This window comes from Patagioenas fasciata, chromosome 6, assembly GCF_037038585.1.
Source record: "Patagioenas fasciata isolate bPatFas1 chromosome 6, bPatFas1.hap1, whole genome shotgun sequence".
Lineage (NCBI taxonomy): Eukaryota > Metazoa > Chordata > Aves > Columbiformes > Columbidae > Patagioenas > Patagioenas fasciata.
The window spans coordinates 27,288,152-27,306,500 of record NC_092525.1 but is presented as its reverse complement, the minus strand read 5'-3'; the positions used below and the strand labels follow the sequence as shown (position 1 = coordinate 27,306,500).

At 41.1% G+C, this 18,349-nt stretch overlaps 1 long non-coding RNA gene across 1 annotated transcript; it reads right to left on the bottom strand.

Annotated features, from left to right (window-relative positions):
* Positions 1-9,720: 9,720 nt before the first annotated feature.
* Positions 9,721-13,627, bottom strand: LOC139828222 (uncharacterized). Its single transcript, XR_011739597.1, has 3 exons — positions 12,451-13,627; positions 11,463-11,590; positions 9,721-10,796 (listed from the first exon to the last, which is right to left on the bottom strand). It is a non-coding gene; the product is annotated as an uncharacterized lncRNA (long non-coding RNA).
* Positions 13,628-18,349: the final 4,722 nt, after the last annotated feature.

Sequence of the window (18,349 nt, the reverse complement as noted above, 5' to 3'; positions counted from 1 at the left end):
TCAAGACCACTGAGTCCAACCGTTAACCTAACACTACCAATTCCATCACTAAACCATGTCCCTAAGCATCATATTTACACATATTTTAAACCCCTCCAGGGACAGTGACTCCACCACTTCCCTGGGCAGCCTGTTCCAGTGCCTGACAAGCCTTTCAGTGAAGACATTTTTCCTGATATCCAATCTCAACCTCCCCTGGCACAACCTGAGGCCTTTTCCTCTTGTCCTATTGCTACTTGGGCAAAGAGACCAACACCCTCCATGCTACAACCTCCTTATAGGTAGTTGTAGACAGTGCTAAGACCTCAGACTCCTCTTCTCCAGGCTGAACAGCCCCAGTTCCCTCAGCTGCTCCTCATCAGACTTATGCTCGAGGCTCCTCACCAGCTTTGTTGCTCTTCTTTGGACATGCTCCAGCACATCCATGTCTTTCTAAAACATTTTCCAAGTACCTTAACTCTGCCTCATGTCCCTGACTGAAAGCCTTTGCTAAATGCAAGATAAAATCACTCATCCTTCCAGTCTCTGTAACCTATTTCCTGGCAGAACACCCAGCTCTGGTGGGCAATTAACAAGTGTGGAATAGGGATAATATCAACAAAATGTTGAGCTCGGTTGTGGCCCATTCCTCTCACAGATGTCAGAATGACAAGCAGGAGCAATTCAGGTAAAGGCAGGCTGTGGTGACCAGGATAAGCTGACACAGGAGGACATGAGAATCCTCTGCCTGGCATCTCCTCATCCATTAGCTAAGAGTCTTTCTACATCACAGCAGTTGTTAACATTTCAGCACTTACACTACAGACCAGTAGGAACAACGAGGAACAACGTGGCAATAAAAGCCACAAACACCTCTGCCTTCAGGTTTAAAAACTCAGCAGAATTGAGGTATTAATTCTCTGAGCTGTGAAAGAGCCCCCAAGGCATGTCTCAGAGTGTACAGAAAGATCAAATGCTGTCACAGTGAAGGGTATGAAGGTTGACAGGGTCACATTTCCTTATTTGTTGCACCAGGGCTGGATTGACTGCCAGTACCTAGACTGTATTTTGTTTGTAGGCTTTGTCAATGCAAAAACTTACCCAAAGCCTTCTGGAGTCATTTAATATGTCATCTACTTGCAGAACACAGAAGTTTTGAGAAAAGTATAGGGCCTTGGTTAAAGGAAAAATCATTTACATTGTTTAAAATATTTTACAGCATTTGAAAATATTAACTATATTTAAGTATATCAGACAGAATTCTCATAATTTCACAAATGTTCCTGGAGGACTGTGAGTGACAGAGTTGTCTCCATAGCAAGACTTATGTTTTCAGGTGCTCCAACTTCGATTCAGCATCAAGTGAAATAGTAGTATAAATAAATAAATACTATTAACCTGTAAAAGCAATGGCCAGGTATGTAATATATTTTAACCAGGCATGGTGAGAATGCTCAGGATTTTTTTTCTAAACAGTCCTATTCTAAATATTGGCCTGGCATGGATTTATTGGGGGAAACACAAGGAGGCCGTAGCCTCCCTCCTGGTATTGCCCACGTTTTGTGCAATGTGACATGGGCAGCAGCCATCCTTCAGTGTGATAGTTACAGCCACAGGTGTTACATAAACTTGATATACAAAAAGGTACTAAAGTAATCAGAAAAGCTACACAGGATAATTGTGAAGGCTTTAATTCACACTGAGCCAGTGTGATAAGCACAAGCACTAAAGCACAGGAGGCCTCTTGCCAGCTCTGCCACTAAGTCCATGCAAATCACTTAATCTTCCCATTTGGTTCCCCTTTGCTAAAAGGGGAATGTTAATGTTTATTTACCTTCCAACTGACAGGCATGTTGTGAGGATTAATTAGTTAATAACTGTTAAGTGCTTTGAAGATACAAGTGACTTGTGCAAAATACTAAGTATTATTAACTAACATTAGGCTAATGATGCAGATAGGAGTGGCAATTTTCATTAGCTGTATCAAAGCAGAGCCCAGGATTCAGCCACAAGATGCATGCTAGCTAGTAAAAAATTAACAAGGTTGTGAGAAAGATTGAAAGAATAAAGAAAATTTCTTTCCACTGGTTCATTAGAAAAAATAAACAGCTGTGCTGTTCCTGACCTAGCAAAACCACAGCTCTATTAATAACTCAAGACCACATTCTGAAAGCTGTTGCCTTGCACCTTGAGTAGCCATTTCTATCAATGTACAAAGTGGTGTGTTTTCGAGTTGGTGGCAATTTCCACTCCTACATCTTGCTCCACACCTGTGAGAATGACAGTATGCAGTCTAAGGCAAGCAAGAATCAAGCTCAGTATGCACGTGTTACAACAATTTTGCAATGCACTTGCTGGGTATTCTATGAAATGTCTGTGAGAAATCTGGGCAGCTACAGTACATCTTTACAAACAGGCTGGGTTTGCACTCAGGCAGCTCTCTTGATGCAAAGAAAGGCACAATACAGGTGCCCAGCCTGAGGTTTGTGAGAGTCAGCTGCATGGGAACAACACACACCTCTGCCTTATGCTACTATTATAATTCTAGCAAAGATAGACAGTAAAGACACAGCCTGGAAAGTTGAGACAGCAACTAAAATAACTTCGGAAGATGCCTCCTCAGAGCAGCTGTCCACATAGCTCTGCCGAGGAAGCCAGGTGCAGCCCCTAAGAGCCATCAGCAACTTACACCTGTGGACCTAAATCACTTGTTGCTTATACAAAAAGACCAGGAATTCCCCAGTTTTAATTGCAATCAAGTCTTTTGTTGATACTTGCAAATAATTTGCAATTCATATACATAACAATATGTATTTCTATCTTAGGTCTGTATGATTCTCAGTACTGTATCTCCAGGTGCCCAAGGCAACATTTTCTCAACTCTCTTTTTGCACTTCTCTGCCTGAGCTGGCAAACTTAGTTTTGGTTCTTTCATTTTTAATTACTTTAGTGGTGGCAGAGGTGAGTAAACACAATAATTTTAAGAAGATAATTCTCTGTAGGCCTCTGTTCCAGTAACTCTTCATACAACTGTTCTGGTCCTGGTCAAAATTTTTACCTTCTATCATCTGACAACCTCATTGTGCAAAATAAAGATTAAAAAAGCCCTTATGGGACAGCCAAACACAGATGTGGAAAAAGCTGAGGAGAGACAAAGATTCTAGTAACCTCCAAAAATTTTGCAAAACTCTTTTTTTATTTTGAGTGATATATAAAAATACCTTAAGTCCTGATGCTGTGAATGTCTGTTGTCAGACCCAGGATTTACCATGAATCAAAGATGACCTAAGATACCCCACAGTCTCCTTCAGACTGAAGATGCAGGCTCTCAGGCAGCTGGATGATTGAGGAAGGGATGCAGCCAGCCTCTGCTGCCCTCATTTGACCTAGTTGCAAGAAAGGAGACAATTCCTCCACTCTTACTTCCAGATTACAAAGCTCAGAGGCACAATGCTCAGAGGTACAGATTTGTCACCGGCATAAGAAGTCTCATTTTTCTCTGCATTACAATGTGCTAAGCCCTTTGGGGATCCCTGCCCCGTACTCAGAGTCTCCCAGGCACTCTCCTCCTGGGGAGGGCAGGAGAAACTCCTTTGTGAAGCCACCTCCTCAACAAGGCTTTTGTCAGAAGAGAGGCAGCTGTTGCTATTAAAAGTCTGGGAGAAGAGTTCCTGCTGAGCCCAGTGAAACTTCCTGAAGTCTGACATTCAGCAACAAGGCCTTGCACAGTGTTGCAGCAGGATGGCAAGATGTAATCAACAATTAGGTACATTAAGTTTTTTTGTGAAATTCAAATATAGTAAACATGTCCGACAATTGCACCTCAACACAGGAAACACGAAAGGTTGAATTTCACACTTTGGCATAAGGTTCAGAGTAGTGGCTACTGTTAAGAATGCTTGACATTTTAACACTCTTCTGATCATCAAGTTCTGTTTTCAGATACTTATAAAATTACTAAACATTAATGATTTGAAGTTTTATGTAACTCAACACTGACTTTAGACTGATCTCTTTATCTCAACAGCTTGTTGTGCTAAAGCATAATAAACATCTATTTTTCATATTAAAAAATATGTCCACTGTGATATATGTCTTCCTGCATCTTATTTAATAAGCTCTAACATTAGCTCAAGATATGTGTCCAGCTGCAAATACCAATGCACATTACAAACATATCTACAATCCACTTATAACACTAGAGAGGTTAAAAACATTTAAGCAAGTACAAAGGCCAATTACATACTCAAAATATCCTGTACCCTGGACATATTGTTGCTTAATCAATTTTTACATGGGTTTTACTTTTGCTGCTGAAATTACTGGCTATCATTTGACACATAGTGTTGGACTAGAACTACTATAAATCTGAAATGCTAATGTGCTTTCCACTGTGTGGGATTCCTACCAATTGAATACCTCATCCACAGTTACTTTTATCTCAGGCCAAGACCAGCAACGGCAAAACAGTCTTTTATTGACTTTAGAGCTTAGTCCATTAAATTTCTTGTTTTTTCAACCCCCAAAGCCAATCATAGGCTGATGGTACAATCCTGGATTTTATTTTGTGATATTATGAGCCCAGTGTCCACACACAAGGAGCACAGCGGGTGCTGGGAGCCTCCTCCAAGGCAAGGATGCACATTACTCGCCAGCTGCCTAACAACAGGGGTAATTGCTTTTTATTTTTTAAACATATGGTGAAGGGCAGGCTTAGCCAGTGCAGAAGCTTCTGCAGAGCCTCTGGGGAAGAAGTGGAAAAACGCTTCATGCTCTTTGCCAAGACGCTTTAGATGCAAAGTGGGGCATCAGCAAACCTGAAGCAAGTGACTGAAGCCCTCACAAGCCAGACATGCAAACAGGCAGAACAACCACTCAATAACAGACTCTTTTAAACAACCCATAGAAAAGCAAGCAAATGCACATGGCTGCAAATAGTGTTGCTCGCTTCTAATACATGAACCAGAGATACTGCTGTTTAAAGGACAAAAAAATATCCAGTGCTTTAATTCCTGCTAAATTACCAGCAAATCATCTAGATTTTGTGGGAATAACATGCTCAGCATCATCTGTTGTTCACATATAAGCACAAGTGAACAAATCCAGCACACTCTAAATAATTCTGAGCAGACCTGGCACAGCTTTTTGCAGTTGCCGCAGCACCCATAGAAGGTCTGCAATCGTTCACTCCACAGCACACTGGGCACAGAGAGGTCGTGGACACGGTACAAAGTCAACTCAAGCATAACTCTTGCTGACACTATAACAGCTCCCAAGGTCAAAAGACAAACACCACGATTCCTATTCCTGTTGCTCACAGTCTAAAGACAGACAGTCTCACTCTGAGGGCAAAGGCATTTTTCAATTTTTCTTGCATAAATGATTTTACGTGTAAAAGTTAACATTCAACAACAGACTAGAACTGATCAGAAAACTGTATTTTCTCAGGAGAAAAACGGAATCATAGAATCCGCCATGGCCACAATCCAAAGCAATTTCAAAGCCCTGTGGTATCCAGGGCAGAATAAAAACATCTGGCAGAACTCAAGGTACCAGGCAAAGATTTCCCACCACAGACTGCTGAATCTCTTGCCTACTGATTCCTATACCGAAAGTTTGGTTTTTTGGTGCACAAGCCCCACACAACCCTTGTCTCGTAAGTCTGAAGAACAGAGAGGGCAGTGAGGAATGAGGGTGCTGATACACCTAATGAATTAAAGGCTAAGAATTGTAACACTACCACTCTTGTCTCATAAACAATGGCCTACCTTGAACCTAATTACTGCACTGCATTAAGTATACATGATATTGTGAAGAATGCAGCATTAAAAAGTGCTACAGAGACAGTATTGAGAATTTAGTCAGGAAATCCTCACCCGAGTTCATTTCCTCTCAGATTCCTTGAGAGATTGTGCTTAGACTACATGCAGCTTTCTTAACATTTTCTGAATTTTGCTAACCTTCTGCTAGCATAGAATAGTCTTGGGTTTGTTAGAAATCAGTTTGTGTAGCAGCTAAGCATGTGGAAAATGAGATAAAAGTGGATCTGCAATGCTACAATGATAGAGTGGCTTGTTTGCTTTGTTGGAGCTATTGTCCAGAGGTCCAAATTTATAGAAAATTATATAAATTATTTCTTAATGGCATAGTATAAATTAATAGAATACAGGGATTTTTTTTTTTAGCTAGACTTCAAATAAAATGTTATATAAATGAGAAAGACATTGAAATGTTGAAAATCCACAGCAACATGCTGAGTTTATTACAGAACAGCTCACTGGAAATTAACTGGGTACTAATCTTCTAATACTGCGGCTGATCCTTGGTCAACCTGTTACAAGAGTAAATTGCCATTCCCAGCTGTGCCATACTATAAGAGGATAAACATCAGAGCGGCCTTTAGGAACACCCTATTTCAAGAATATTTGCTCAATCTTTTACAGCTAATCACAGCAATGTTAACAGAAGAAAAGCCACTAGGAGGGAATGTATGTGAATATGAATCTAATCTGATGCTTCAGCAAGGCACAGATTTTTTGCTTTTTAATGTAGTAAGACACTGAAAACTCTGTATTAAAAGGCTGAAGAATTGAGAAATTAATTCAGCCCAAGAATTCATTTAAATAAGACTCAGTGATTTAACAGTCAAAAAATCAGGGCCAAAGTAGTTGGGACAGTCTCTTTTGCCTCACTGCAATAAAGCCACAGTAGAGTTTGGGTGGGGGGTAAGTGTCAAAGTGCTCAGGTTTTCAGAGAAGACTTCTCGAATTCCCACATCAGCAGCTGCAGTGCCACCAGAGCATGACGTACAATTGGGAACCCAAACGTCTCTAGCTCTTACCAGCTGCTACAAAAGCGAAGTTTCCACCGAAACAAGTTGTGCTCAGCACTTTTTCATGCTCATCAGCTTTTTATTTTACAAATGCATCTTCTCTCTCAGTTTCTCCAACTTTCATTTTCATTTGCACTTAACTCTACCTTTTGCTTCCTTCACAATTTCAAGATGACTACTCTTAAGTCATAGTTGAGCAAGGCCCTCTCTGCAGTGACAGAAAGTCTTGTCTAAAAGCAAACAAACAAAAAACTGTCAGTATCTGTAAGCTTTTTAAAGCAGAAATAGTTATTTACTGTTTGCACAACACTTAAAGCTGTGGTACCTCCAACCTAGCTAACCTTTGATCACTATTGCAATATTAATGTCACATAGTGACTTTAAATTTCATTTTTGTTTTACTTGTTGCATATGCAAGAAAAGCATGTTCATGTTAATTGACAGATGACTAAAAAACAGTTCTTTTTATCATTCCCATCTTACTCCAGGATGACAACATAGAATAATTGCAGAATCAAACTCTTTTATTTAATAGACTATAAAATGTCCAATAACCTCCTTCACCTCCCAAAACATTTCTGTGGATAAACAATGACTTATAGAGAAAGGTATTTTACTATTGTCTTTCCATTACTTACAAAAGCATGGACGAGGCAGTTTTTAATATTGATAAAACCAAGCGCATGGCTGTGACTTGGCTCCACAGAAGCCACTCTGATCTAGTCCCAGTGAATTATCAGAGGAAGGAAAAGCTGTTTCTCCACAATCATCACTACCTGAGGCAGCACCCATTCCATGCCATGGGGCAGGAGGAGCTGCATTCCCTGCCTTTTCCCTCCCCATCGCAAACAATTCAGCTGTGTTCACCCAGCACTACCCAAGCCGCTGGACAGCTGACTCAGACTACTGCTGTTAAGTGTGAGCCGCTGTTTCTCCAGTCTCGCTTACATGGTGTTATTACTTACACTGTCATTTGCTGCTGCTGGAATTTCTATCAGTGCAGACTCAATGGAGAGTGGGGGGAGAGAAGATGGCTTGACAGATGACTACTGAAAACTGGGAAGTGGAAAAAACGAGTGTATTTGAGAATTGCTAATAAAGCAGACAGCTGAACATAGCGATACTTTCCATGACTTATGCCAGAGTTGGATTTAAACACTGGCACTAAAGAACGTTTCTTCTTACCAGTCTTATAAGCTCTCTCATTGCCCATGTACGCTGCTCAAGAATATCTGGTACGACGCAGACCAAAGGGCTTCACACCTCAAGATGGACAGGATGGGCATTAGATGTGGGGCTTTGTTCATGGGATTTTTTGTTTGTTTGGGTTTGGTTTTTGTTTTGTTTGTTTGGGGCTGTTGTTGGTTTTGATTGTTTGGCTGGTTTTGGGTTTCTGTTGGTGGTTGGTTTGTTTCTTGTTTTCTTTTTGCTTTACTCCCCAGCCCCTTCAACAATTACCCTCTCTCCAAAACCCAGTAGATTTGTCTTTGGCCTTCTTCCTTCCTCCTGCATGGGGATTATTTGGCTCATCCTTGGAAAACTAGTCCAGTTTGAAAGCAGCTGAAATTACAAAATAATTACAGCAAAAGCCTTTCAGCCAGCACTCCATGTAAAAGTAGAGCATCTTATGTCCTTCTGCTGATAATGTCAGAATCGCTGGAACAGCCTCTCCAAAGCCACAGCGAGTACTTCCCTTTTGTGGCGATGCTTCTCGGTGTGCAGGAGGAAGGATGGTCTTGTGGCTCACACAGACTTGGCTGTCAGCATGTGTGGCTTCTCCTCCTGGTGGTCACCGACTTCTCTTGTGACTTTGGGAGAGTTTCCTAACTTCTCCATCTACCAAAATGTCCATCTGCTATACAACATGTCAACATAATTCAATTTTGCCAGTTAACATAAATACTGTTGGGAAACTTAGTGGCTTGGGGTAGATGGGAAGCAGTGTAAGAGTTTAAAATGTTATTATTTTCATGGCATTATTACTTAGTGGTGTTTAAGTTCTCCTTCACCAAGCAAAATTTTCACCAGATGTGTAGTGCCTTTGCCTCTGAACATCATCTATAGTATCAAGACAAAGAGATAACTATTTAAATATACCTATTTTACACTGGCTGAGGAAGGGATGTGGCAAACACAACCAAAGGAAGGACATTTCAAACTCAGTCCTGCTTCACTTTCATAGTTAAGGTAATCTTCAAGAAGAAAAATAGCAACGTCATTCATACATGCTTCTTGTAAATCCCTCTACAGGCAACTGCTATCAGATAAACAGTCCACATCAAACAATTACTGAAAGCTTTCCATGTCTAGATGGTGTCGTTCTAATAGACTCATCTCAAGATACCACAGTACCTCTCTGCAGTGTCACAGGTGTCTGGCAAAGTGACATGAGTTCCATGGCCCAAAGCAGCAGATATGTTGGTACATGTACCTTTACTCCTAATTCCCAGTGATAACATGGACTTTGACAGAAAGCAAATCGATGTGCAGGACCTTTGTGGTGATGCTCATCTGGAAAGATGATGCACAAAGAGGTGGCACGCTGGCTATGTTTTAAAAGTTTATCTGCAGGCTAGAAAAAATTGTTTTCAGAGAAGTTTGAATTCCACAGATTGACAGATGCATGAAGGAGGCTTCAACAGAAAGTCTTCAAACCCTATATATTTCATATAAAGCCAAAGGCAGCTGCTATGTGAACCAGAAATAGACAACTTTCTTCAATTGTGACATGAAAGAAAAAAAAAAAAAAAAAAAAGACTTAAATACCAGGCAACATGGAATTATGTATAATTAAATTCAGAGCTCCTGTTCACATCTTAACTCACAGAGCAAATTTCAGGTGGCTCACCTGAACCTAGAAATAGGAATAAACTAAGTCTGAGACACAGAGGTTTTTTAGAAAAATGTTAGAGACACAATTCCTTTTCCTTACATCATGCCTTTTTCTCTCCAGCTCTGGTGCTGCATAGCTTAAGGGCTTCTATAACAATGCAAGAAGTGATGTCATTCCAGTGAACTGCAGAGGTGGGGTTTTTTCCTCCATCAAAAAGTACTGTATTGATCACCATTACCTATGAATTGCCATCCAGCTTCAAAAATAGTTCATATTAAATTAAGCTATTGAGAATGGAATTAGAGGTTTCTTTTCACATTTTTAATTTTTCAGATAGAAGCAAGGTGGAATTTCCATCTAAAACATTCTGCTGCCTTGCATCACTCAGGACTTTCAACTAAAACGATTCCACATCTGTTGCAGAAATAGAAATTCTGGTTTTGTTCACAGAGATACCATGCAAAACTTTTGCTCCTGCAAGCTCACTGTGCACAGAATTATTTGGCATTCCTGTGTGTCCTGCTAGCACGAGTATGCTGGGTGTGCAGAAGGTCCACACGTTTTGCGATCCATGCCACAGTCACTAAATAGTGATGCAATTAGGGTAAATTTCCAAGTGTGAACAAGTTACTCGGGTCTGCTCTGAAATTGTAACAGTTACAACATTATTTTGTTTTGTAGTATTTCTTAAGTAATAGCAGATGTGCACAGAGTTTTGTATTTTCTTTCACACTAAAACATGAAAGGCAAGTCAAAACATCATGTTGTTTGACTGAAAATATGGACTATCTAAAAATTAAGTTCTTTCTCACCCAAACTGGTACTAACAGCATTGCTTTCAAGCTAGTCACTCCGTTCAGTAACAACTGTTTTGTTCAACTTTTGACCATCTTCCTGCATTCTCTATGTCAAGAGTCAGCTCTGTGTGGAAAAATTATGGAAGCTGTTAATGGGTTCAGTCTGTTGACTTCCACTGTCTGAACTCCCAGCGGCTCCAAGAACAAACATGGAGACCAGAACAGAAAATTAGCTTTCAGGATTTTTTTTTTTTTTATTGCAATAATGTGAGCTGTTATTAGTAATGAAGGAGAAGAGTTGTTTTCATAACATGATTTGAGATGTTATGGTAGCCTTCCTTCTGTGGTGGTCTACCTGAAAATCAGAACCAGAAGCAATTAACCTACTTTTTATCCCCACATGCATTAAATTCCTATTAATTGACATCTGTTTTTCTCAGAACATCACTTATTCTATATCAAGCACGAACACACAAAGCTGCTGCATGTGCCTTTATCCCACCCAATCTATAGGCTTGTTAATACTGTCCTGAGGGAAAAACTTTGTTCTAACTCTTCATTCTCTGTTTTTATCACTTGAGAAACTTCCCAGGAAATGTCACAGGCTCCCACTGTTTACTGATTAAATGAATGATCAATTAAAGTGTGATCAAATGGGGGTTATTCAAGCTCTTCTTTACCTCACCACTATAGCTAGTAAAACCCTACAAATTAGAAACCAGAAACTCAATTACTGTGAACAGAGATGTACAAAAAAAAAATCCCCTACTTTACATCCAGCTAAGCAAAACTAAAAGCAAAAGTTCCCCTAATTAAAACAGTACAGCACAGTCACGGGCATAGAGCAAGGAAGGAGAAAAGGTTTTCGGCCAGATATTTATAAGGAGTGTGACTGAATAATTAGATGTATGGAGTACATTTGAATACTGTCTGAGAGCCTCCTGATTTTTTGCTTTAAGTTCTCAATAACTAAGAATTGCATTAATTAACACCTGAGGGAATATTCATGCATTTTTCATACACAAAACCAATCTGCACGCAGAAGCCATCCAGGCTCTCCCAAAGTGACCCAATGCTGGCAGAGATGGTCTGTAAAGCAAGGAGTTTCTAGCCCATGGACTCACCCTCAGAGAAAGGCCACTGTAGGCACTGGGGAAAAGAAGAATTAATTGACTTAGGTTAAGTTGTTTCATAAGGCCGATGCCTACTAGAGGAAAAACAAGGTGCTGAACATGTTCTGCTTTAGTGCTTGAAATCTTTTCCAAAGGTCCCTGGTAAGTTTTAAAACCAAATAAATCAAAATTGCCCTTTTAACCAGAAATCGAAAACATCCGACATGCTCTTAGGAAATAAGCTATCAAAAATCAACAAGAGATAAGCAGCCTAAAGACAAATATTGAAATGTCTGTGTGTAGACATATACAAGAGAAAGGCTGCTTCTATCTCTCAGCCTTCATATCTGCTGGCAAATGTTGATTTTATAGCTCTTAAATGAGATTGCTTATAGAACCACGTGGAAAATAAACACAAGATCTTATTCAAAACACCCCAGATTTTTACATCTCTTCATCTCCATCGCAGGTTTTAGGTTTTTCCACTAGGACTTTAAGACCTTAATTACTTACATTTAGGCAGCGATACACAACTGTAAACTGAGGTTCTACAACATGAGCTCTGAGTTTAACCTTGAACACCATAAATTTCCTTGCTTTGTCAGTTTCAGACAATTCAACAAAATATTTACTTCTGATTTAAACTCTTTAAACCTCTTTGAAACTATGCTTATGCTCTTAATTCTATAATTGGATGGTGATGCATCAAAATATGCAATCACTAAAAATATAACAAAATCCAAACAAACACGCACAACACAAAACCAAACAAACAAAACAAAGCACTCTGACAGTTCAGTAACTTTAAAAGTATAACTGGAAAAAAAAAAAAATCTCTTTTCAAACTGTTTATCTTATTTCGTACTGGATTGATCACTCTGCATGTACAATACTCACCAGCCCCTGCTCCGAGGTACCACATAGCAGCAGAACACTTCAACACTTCAGTCCCGCGTGAGCAATGGGGCAGCGGGCAGCAGTGCCATGGGGCAGCCTGGAACAGCGGACAAACTGCTTGGAGAATACGGGTTTTTGTTGAGTTTGGGTAATTTTTAAAGTAAGGCTTATAAATCCTTTGAGTGTTTATAGTTCAAGTATTAATAAGTTATACTTGAAAGTTAAACAAAAAGCCTGTAATACAAGTTTCAAATAGTTCCATGGAGCACCAGCTTCTATGGATAGAGATGCCTAGAGCATTGGCTTCTCACCACACAGCTTGCATGGCAAACTCCAGCCCAAGTATCTTTACCTGGAGCAAACCACATGAAAGTCAACTTCCAGCATCTGGGAAGCTTCCAGAACGTTTTGGATTTCAGATAGTATTTGACTTGGTTTTTTATAGCACAATGAGAAATTAAGGGAGATGAACATACAGAATTACTAGAAAAAAATTGCATAGCCATGTGGTTTTTTTACTATTAACACTTAACTAGCAACAATGAACTATCAAATTATTCAGTGAAACTTTCTCATGAGAAGTCACTGCGCTGGCCCATGCACAGCTATTGCAGCCCGTTCCCGAGCCTGCACACCTCGCTCGGGCATCCCTGCTCAAACCCCAGCAAAAAACTGAAATAGACTCCAGAGTCTGCTGACGAACTGCGCTGTCCTGCTGGCTGCTAAGGACAATTAAAAATCTCCCGGCTTTGTCTGTGGCTATTTCAGCGCTAAGTGACCTATAGCAGTAAAGGACTGCCTGTGATCCACGTTGCAATAGATTTGGTTTATTCTATTTTTAAACAGCGTCTCGAGCAGCAGGAACCCCTTGGGGAGATTTCTGCGCTGTCAGGAGAATTTTTCTGACCTTCCGCCTCAGATTTCACGCGCTCGCTTCGCTCCCACCTTCCCCCGTCCCCCCGCGGGGCGGTCCAGCCCTGCGCACCCCCGGCGGCCGCACAGCTCGGGGCAGAGCCAGAGCCTTGGCCACCCGGAGCGTGTCCCCAGACCACTGACAACCGCGTCCCGCCGGCTTCTCTTATCCGTTCCGTGGCTCCGCGGGGTTGGCCCGGCCAGGGGGACAAGTGCCGCTGCCTCTCCACGGCCCCGCGGCCTCTCCACAGCCGCGCGCCCCGGCGCGAGCCCCCAGCCGCAACAGCGTCCTCTGGCGGGCTGCGGCGGGCCCGCCCGCCCTGCCTGCCCTACCCTACCCTGCCCTGCCCTGCGCTGCCCGGGGAGAGCAGAAACCCAGGGAAAAACAAAAAAACAAACCACAACCAAGAAAAACAGGCCAGGAGCGGGTGCTGGCAGCGCTGGCAGGATCATGTAAGTATAGCCCGGTGTGTAAAAACAAAAAAATAAACAAAATAATATTATTATTATTTGTAATTCACAGAGTGCAACAAGACCTCTCAATCCACACGTTCTGCAAGGGCAGAAGTACAAATAGTCAGAGAAGACAGACTTTTGAGTAACCAAAATATTTTACGTTTTCTGCTTCTCTTTTTCTTTAAAAGCAAAATTCACTCAGTGGGTTGGCAGTGTTCTCTGAGACAGACAGATTTGTACATACTCTTAACTCGCAGTGGTAGAGTTTGCTAGAGAAGAATGAGAAACACTGCTACCAAATAAACTAGAAGAAATGGCTAAAAAAAGTAATAATGGAGGAAGCCAAATTGCATAGATTAAAAACTATCTTGCAGATTAATATGAATTTATCCCAGCAGACAACTTTGCCAATCAGCTTTTCCTAGATTATGATTGCTTTCCTGCTTAACATCAGGAGTTGCTTGGGTTTTTTTTCCACAGTGGAATATTACTTACCTCAAACACTGAACTAACTAAAACAAAACAAAACAAAAAAACCAAAAATCTCTGCAGATAAAGCTTTATTACATTAACAAGTGCTGGTTTAGGCCGAGGTCTTTCTTAATTTTTAATCAGGATGTTATTTGTATCAGAGCACAACCTAGGGTAAACACCAAAAAGTCACAGCAGGCTGGCTTAACGCCTCCCAAAGAAGAAAGTACAAGGACGAGAGATGCAGAGAAAGGACATATTAATACATAAGATCAATAGCAGCACTGAGATGAAAATCTCCATCTGCCAGACTCTCTTATCTACAGGATCACACTGTTTCCTATAAAAATGTCACACCGTGGAAATGAGGAGTGTCACCAGATTACAGCCCAGTAAATGCCTCCCAGCAAGGTACGGACACCAAGAACAAGTCTGCAGGAACAAGCAAGAATACTGAATAAATCTTCTCCTTTGTTCCTTCTTTCTCTAGGATAGAGAAAGCACACACAACTGGGGTAACAAACTAAAGCCAGATACTCCTTATGGGACTAGTGAGCAATATTTGATGTCTGAGCCAAAATAACTTCAAGGCGATGGCAGTACCGTGACTGACTCAGAAGTGCTCCTACTCCCGCTCCAGTTCCCTGTGGAGAAATGCAACACCACACTGGCTTCTTTTCCTCTGCTGCACAGAAACCAATCTTCTGTCAAACTCTGGCTGACTGGTAAAAGCAAAATTAAACATTTATGTGTCAGATGGATCAGATGTATGCCCTGTCACTCATTCATTAGAACGGACGCTTTAACGAGGATGGATTACAATCAGAGAGCCCATTATTGCCGCCACCCCAGTGGCAGATGGCTTTGTGTGAGCAAGTCAAGGAGTTTTGAGGAACCAGAAGATTTCCACCCACATAGCACAACCTTTTCCTAACCCATAGAGAGTAACATCATCTTGTTCATAACAGAAGTAGCTAACTGTGGTATGATGGATGAGTCAGAATTTTATATCCTTCCTCATCATCATCAAAATTTGCAATTCTATCTCATTCTTTCTTCCCTGGTGAAATCCTGCAAAATCTGTCCAGCTACAGAGAAGTAAGAAGCTATGAACATGGAAAAGAAATTCTAAAATGTAGCTCTTCCCTATATACTGCAAACAACCTTTGAGCTGACAGTAGAAACTTTCACAGCTGAGTTACATCCAAAACGTGAATTGCTAGCTTCAGTATTTATGGGGCAAGGGCAACATATCTACATTTTCAAAAGGATGGCTTCAGGGATACCGCCTGGGATTATCTGAGGAGGTCACAAAAGACGAGGTAGGAGTGCTGACTTTAAAATCCATGAAGCTACATGCTATGTTAACGTAGCAGGTGCCCAGCTAGAGCCATGCAAACATACACAAATCCACAGCAAAGGAAGCATCAATGCAATTAATGGAACGGTTGGAAGAGGCAACGGCTGTTGTATCCACATGGCAAGCCAGGTAAAAAGGAATTTGTTTAAGCAGGGAAAGCAAAATGGCCCCATTACCAGCCTGCATCACACATGGCACTGAAGGAGGGGGAAGGCTGCAGGAACATGCCATCCCAGAGACCCGCGCTGGTGGTAACAGCAATTCAGTAGCTCCCACAGCAAATTGGTATTTAAACATCACTCAAGCATATTTCTGCTTTCCTAAAATAACTAAATTACCAAAAAGAATAAAGAAGTAATCCAAGGCACTATGCACAGATGAACAAAATTTGAGGTGTTCAGAGAAAGCTGTGTCTGTGCAAACTGGCCAGCTGGCACTGATGGTACACACAACACACTTCTGGAGTATCATGAACAACCGACTGATCTTCCAGATCTCACAAGGGATCTGACAGGGATCACTTTGATCAGGAATTCGGCCTCCAGAACACAGCCTGTTCTAGACGGAGGGGAAACTCATGATGATCACTAACATGGCCAATATACTGATTAAGTTTATTTGGTTCCACAGCAGGAAAGGCACAAACCTAATCCCCACAATACAATAGATTTAGAATATTAGGTTGGGTTGGGAGTGGAAGATAAGGAGCCTGGAGGTGTGTCAAACACACTGTTAGGTCACAGGGTAAACAGAAGGGCATTTGTTAATTAGTCCAAAGGTGGGAGTGAGTGGGGCAGTGCTGGAGCCAGCCGGGCTGGCTTTGCTTGCAAGTGCACATCAACTGCGGCCACAAAACAGATCAGCTGCTGCACCATGATGTAGCCGGGAAATCTGTAACATTCAGTGAGCAACCAGGACAAATGTTCTACCTGCACAGAGTTAGGTGGAGTTTTAACACTGTGACACACAAACACGGCTCTCCCAGGGCAGACCTTGACAGCAGCGTAACTGGGAAACACTGAAATACAGAGTAGCATTTTTATTCCTCAAAAAGAATCAGGTAAGTTTCACACCAACTATTTCTTAGTAATATGCCAGTAACAATGGTTAAATAACCTTTATCCTCCATGCTAGGATATCTTACTGAGAAACTAAAGGATGCTAACACAGAAAAATCATTTTATGAAAGCGAAAAAGATAAGATGGTAACTGCAATGTTCTTTATTTCAAATGGTTTCCATTAAAAGTAAAAATAGCCATGTAAATTGATACACAGTATAGATTCTTTAAATTCCTTACCCAAAGCAGAGATGACAATCCTTGCTTTTTGTAATTCACACCTGGGTGCATTGCTCCCACAGTGTGTTAGGTCACAATGCCACAATCACCACTAAAAATATGCTCAGAAGGGCTTACCCTGCACTGTCACAAACTGGGTTTTGCTGTAAAGATAACTCCATGGAAAGAACTCCCATGTTGAGTCTTGAAAAGCCAGTCCCCCTTTACAAACTAGTATCACAGTACGACAGCAGGTGGCACTGCTCGAACTCCATCAGGAAGTGTGCATTTCCTCCAAACAGCCGAGACAGCTGTGCATGCTGGCCAGGGAGAGACTGGGTCATGCACAACACAAGCTAATAACTTAAAAACACATAGCATCTGCTTTAGAGAGAGTGCTTCCATATCAGTGCTGTAGCAAGAGCTAAACTACAGGTCAAACACACTAACAAAAGGCTTAGTTTAACATGGCAGGAGCACACACTCAGAGGTTCATCTATCATACCTTTCAACTTCATGGGTTTTGCCCACACCTACTTAAAAATGGGATGGATACTGGATATTCTGCTTCTCATGAGCCTAGAGGAGACAAAAGCACTCTGGATTTTAGTTTGAGTCCTCCTGACATGTCATTTAAGAAAGAACCTATTGGGTACTACTCCTGGATCTCATGCTTTCCACTTGCAGAAGAAGGGTCTGCAGGGACAGCAGTTTCATTTCAATTAAAAATACATTCTGGAAGCTGCCCCAGCTACTGCACAAAAGAGATGTGTAAACCTGGTGCAGAGGAGAGGCTTTATATGTATATAGAGAAATATATGTGAATATGCTGGGGTTTTTAAATAAACCTAAACAGTACACACTGCAGTCCTCTGTTAACCCTTTAGAAAAACAAACTCAAATTTTAAGAGCTTAGGTGCACAATACTCACACATTTGGTTAGTTGCCAGAACACTAATAAATTTTATCCTGAATTGCACAAATCTTGACCAAAAAATTTTAATTTTTCTATACATTTTCGGACACCAACAGGGCTTAGAAGCTAGATATAATTCACACAGCAAGACTGCCAATATTCTGAAATCACTCTTTGTGTTGACTATCCCATTTTTACCAGTTATGTTCCCCACAACATACAGTTTAGATCAGTATATTGTTTTAATGTGAGCCTTAAGAGCCATCCCCAAGACCACTCAGACATCAGAAGGGGAAGCATTTAAAAACCACACTTCAGGTTAAGACAACCTTGATATTTTAGTTCATGTGTAGCAACATCACATACTGCAACATACTTCTTGCCATACCTAATCTTACCTTCAGGAAAGAGAAAGGAATGAAAAGATGCCCAAAGGTTCTGCCACACACCAAGCAGTGCAGCTGCTAGCTCAGAGCTGTGAAATGAGGCAGTGAGGAACAGATGGC